Source organism: Mirounga angustirostris, unplaced genomic scaffold (genome assembly GCF_029215605.1).
Source record: "Mirounga angustirostris isolate CCGP_5_RB_7025 unplaced genomic scaffold, mMirAng1.0.hap1 SCAF_5, whole genome shotgun sequence".
Lineage (NCBI taxonomy): Eukaryota > Metazoa > Chordata > Mammalia > Carnivora > Phocidae > Mirounga > Mirounga angustirostris.
This window is the reverse complement of record NW_026991713.1, coordinates 3,946,515-3,951,196: the sequence shown is the minus strand read 5'-3', so window position 1 is coordinate 3,951,196 and position 4,682 is coordinate 3,946,515. Positions and strand designations below refer to the sequence as shown.

The following is a 4,682-nucleotide window of genomic DNA, read 5'->3' as shown; positions in this document are numbered from 1 at the left end:
CACTGAGTGCGCGGTAGTGCCCGGTCCTGGAGCGGACAGACAGACCAGGTCCCTGCTCTGCTGGAGCGGACGGACAGGCGCAGGGGGGCCGCTCTAGAGACCAGTACCACAAAGTTATAAGGCGCCAGACGGGGTGGTCGGGAAGGAAACCAACCGGTGGGTGGGAGGGTGGGGACCCTTTCCGCAACATCGGACAGCCCGTGTGCCCTGCAGCTGAGCAAAGGGATCAGAGCGGACACTGGGTCCTCCTCCAGCTGAACCTCAGCCCCTCTCTTCCCGGCTGTGTGGCCTTGGCCAAGTGCCTTGACCTCTCGGGTCTTTGGCTTCCTTCTGTATAGAATGGAGGTCACAGTAACCACCGCATGGTCTACGGCCATACCACCCTGAACGCGCCCGATCTCGTCTGATCTCGGAAGCTAAGCAGGGTCGGGCCTGGTTAGTACTTGGATGGGAGACAGTAACCACCGCATGGGGCCGGTGGGAAGGCCCGGAGAGACAGCGGGCACGGAGCGGCTGAGAGCAGCGCCGGGCCCCCCACCGCCTTCGGTTCAGAGGGGAAAAACAGAGGAGCATTCAGAGGAAAATCCAATCCCGCAGGTTGGCCCGTTTGCGAGGATTCCAGAAAGGGCCGGCTTCCCAGCTGTGGGGAGACTGCGTGTGGCCGAGAGGTGATCCTGCACTGCCCTCTGGGGGATGGCCTCGCAGGAAGGAGGAGGCCGCGGCCTGCCGCACCCGCCCCGGCCCTCCGCGCACCCTCCGCCACCCCCACCCCGGCCTGCCCTCCCCCCTCCGCGCGGCAGGCCCTGGCTCCCGGGCACTCGGAGCTCTTCCCGCCCTCAGAGCCGGGCCCCAGAGACGGGGAGGGCAGCCGTGGCGCAGCTGCGACCGGGAGGGCAGCGAGAGCTAAGGCGCCCCCAGTCCTTAAAGAGGACTTTGAGCCCCGCGGTTCTGCGAGGCTGGTGCTGCTATTGTTTCCATCGCTGCAGACAAGGACACTGAGGCAGAGGTGGCTGCAGTGACGCTCGCTCAGCCTTTCCCTCCCGAGGGCACAGCGCGCCAATGCCCGGAAGCCCAGCGCCTCCCATCTCGCCCCCGCAGCCTCCAGCCCACCCGGAACCTTCCGCGGCCGCCCCGCCTCCCTGCCCTCTGTCCCTACCTGACTCAGCGGTCGTCGTTCATGCTCCCCGCGCACCCCCGGCCCCTGGCCCACGTGGAATTCCCGTCTGGCGAAACCCAGCCTCGTGCCCCTTCCGTGGCTGCAGCTGGCCTGGAGGAGGCACTGGCCACGCAGCTGGGCGATGCAGGCGACACCCGGGCCCCCGGATGCCCTTGGCTCCTCGGCCCCTGGGGCCCCGCGCGGGGCTGTCCTCCCAGCTCCGGAAGCAACAGCAACAGCAAGCAGCCGTCCACCCCTGCCGGGCCTGCGCCGAGCCCCCTGCGCTGAGCGGCCCGCGCCCTGGGATTTCTCCCGCCGTAAGAACCCCGCTGGTGACCCCACCCAACCTGCAGCAGAAACTCATTTATTTCTCTGCTCTTTTCGAAAGCAAGCCCCTCGAAAGAGTCGTCTAGCTGTCTCCAGTTGTTCCTCTTCTCCCGTGAGCCTCTCAGATGCTCCTCACCCTTCCACTGCACCAAAGGCCACCGAGGTCCCTCAGTCTGGGGGGCGGTGCTCACACCTCCCCAGGCGTGGCTCCCTGCGACCTGCCCTTGCTCTTCCCTCACCTCTGCCCCTGGCTGATTCTCACGTGCTGGCGTGCTCCCGGGTATAGTTGGTGGGGTTTCTCCAGGTTTACACCCATCCTTGGAGATCTACCCAGTGTCGAAGCTTTAACACCAGGAATACCCTTGACACCTAACCCCACTTTCATCAGCACATCCTGTGGTTTTACCCTCCATGTATGTCCCAAACCTCCCACCATCTCCTCGTCTAAGCCACCATGAACCCTGTGAGGTTGTTACAATTGCCTCCTCAGGTTATTTCCCTGCCGAAAACCCTCCAAAGGCTCATCATGCTCACAATGCTGCCCAGCATTACCGGAGATGATGGGGTCGCCTACTCGGGCTTCTCTTCCTGCAGCTCTCGCCCCACAGACTCCTAGATGCTCCTTAAGCGAGACTGTGTCCTGCCCCAGGGCCTTTGCACATGACATTCCCTTTGCCTAAACACTTTCCCATCAGATCTCTGCCAGCTCAGTCCCTCACCTCCTTCTGGTCTTTGCCAAAATATCACTTCCTCGGTGACACTGCGCCTGCAGCCTCCCGCCTCCTTTCTCAGCAGCCCTGCCCTGTCCTCCCTTCCCTGCTTCTTACTTGTCTCCAGCCAGGCCAGTGTCTATTTCATGTTTTGTTTGGTTCTCGAGGGCAGGGATTTCGACTTCTCTGCTCAACGCTGCATCCCCCATGCCCCCAAACAGCACTGGCCCATGATGGGTGCCCAGTAAACACCCACCAAGCGAATAGCACAAGGACGGCCCTTTGCTCCTTGCTCAGAATGAGGAGTCTCAACAGGAAGGTGCAGGGGCAAGTTCTCCCCAGTTCCAGGGCAGCGCTGGCCCTCTCCCTTCAGCCTCTAAGGGGCTTTGAGTCAGGTTAAGTGGGCTGGATTCATACTTGGTGATTCACCCAGGGCCAGAGTGGGTGGTCGTGACCCTAGTGCCCTGGATGCTCAGTGGGTCAGCATCAAAGCCAGATTAACTCCCAGCTTAATCCTGGCTGCCCCATTCTTGTGACCATTGTGGGCTAGGGAGATTCAGTATCCCCCGTCTCAGACTTGGACTCAGACCTCTGGGAGTCCTCCCTACCACACACACACACACACACACACACACACACACACACACACAGAGGCATAATGAACATCCACACACACTTGTTGTCACTAACACTGGTTGCTAATGATTGATTACAGCCCTGGCACAGACTGGACCCCAGAAAGTCAGTGCCCAGGCCTTCCTGGAAAGACCGTCTTGTTTAGCAGCTTATTTCACAGGCCGGGACCCTGCTCAAAGACAGGTCGTGGTTTATGTCACCTTTTGCTCCCTCTTCTGAGGGCAGGGTCGCCCCACTATGCCATGCTTGGACATGGCAAGGGAGAGTGCTACCTCCCTGGACACACGCTGGCCTCAAAGATCCCCAACCCCAAATGGGCATGAATACAGTTGGCTCCACCAGTCACTGAGTGAGCCAAAGAAGATAACCAACAGGCGATGCCCCAACCATCATGGCTCTCCAGAACCAGGGTGGTGATGAGTGCAGTCATTGTTACCATGATTCGGAGCTCACTTTGATGCAGCCTGAATTGTAACAAGCACCTCAGCCAGCTGTTATTTTATTTTGCCCCCACCTGGGTAGATTGGTTCTCACCCTTCATCCTGGCCTTTCATATCTCAGACCTTTCTTGCTGGGTCATCAGTCTGTTTGTCCAATTAAGGGGAAATTGCCCTCTGAACCCCAACCTGAATTGTAAACAAGGGGTCCTAGGTCCTCTCTGTGTTGGCATCACTAAGACGATGAACACCAGGCTCTTCTGTCTGCATGAACAAAGCCCCTGAGCATGCTTACCAGGAGGCTGTTTCTGGCTGGTTTGCCTCTGTCCAGGTAATGCACGCTGCCCTGACCAGCCCAGGTACCTAACAACCTGGGTCCAGTCACATTTCAATCTCTATTTCTGCTGAAACTACACCACGCACACCTCCCACCAGCTGTGTTATCCCTTGGGAGGCCGTGGGGAGGACTTGTGGTCAGAAGAGGGCTGGCATTTTATTTTGTCCACCTTTGTATAGGTTCACACACCCAGCGAGGAGGAGGTTACCAATACTCGTATTAAAAAGAGGGAGTCTTTCTGCTTCTGAGCAAGATGAATAACAGCTCGTGTTAATCCTGCCAGAAACAACCAAAAGAAATAGCAGAGCAAGATATCCTGATTGTATTCTACAAGTTCAAGTGATAAAGTAAAGATATGGAGGATAAAGAAGAGCCAAATCAAACTTCATTGAAAACTACACCACACAAGATGAAAAACATAATGGACAGAATAACAAAAAATTAGCATTACAAAATAGAAGGTTAGTGAACTTGAAGACACAGTGATAGAAACTATCCACAATGAAACACACAGAGGAAAAAGAATCCTTCCCCCCAAGAAAAGAACATCAGTGAGCTGTGGACCAAATTCTATCAGCCTAATATATGTGTAATTGGAGTCCCTGAAGGCGAGGAGACAGGGAACAGAAAGAATATTTGAAGAAAAAATGATCAGATTTTTCCAAAATGATGAAAAGCTACAAACCCACAGATCCAAGAGCTCAACAAACTCCAAGCACAAGAAGCATGAATAAAATTACATGAAGGCACATCATAACTGACCTGCTCAAAAACAGTGAGAAAGAGGACATCTTAAAAGTAGCCATGGAGGGTGCCTGGGTGGCTCAGATGGTTAAGCGTCTGCCTTCGGCTCAGGTCATGATCCCAGGGTCCTGGGATCGAGTCCCACATCAGACTCCCGGCTCAGCGGGGAGCCTGCTTCTCCCTCTGACCCTCTCCCTTCTCATGCTGTTTCTCTCTTGCTCGCTCTCTAAAAACTAAATAAAATCTTAAAAAAAAAAAAGTAGCCCTGGAAAAAGACATTACATAAAGGAAGAAAATAAGAATGACAGATTTCTTGTCAGAAATAATGCAAGTAA

General features: G+C 55.9%; 1 pseudogene; it reads left to right on the top strand.

Moving 5' to 3' along the window:
* The first annotated feature begins 365 nt into the window (after nucleotides 1-365).
* On the top strand, nucleotides 366-498 carry LOC123845118 (5S ribosomal RNA; annotated as a pseudogene).
* The last annotated feature ends 4,184 nt before the right edge of the window (nucleotides 499-4,682 follow it).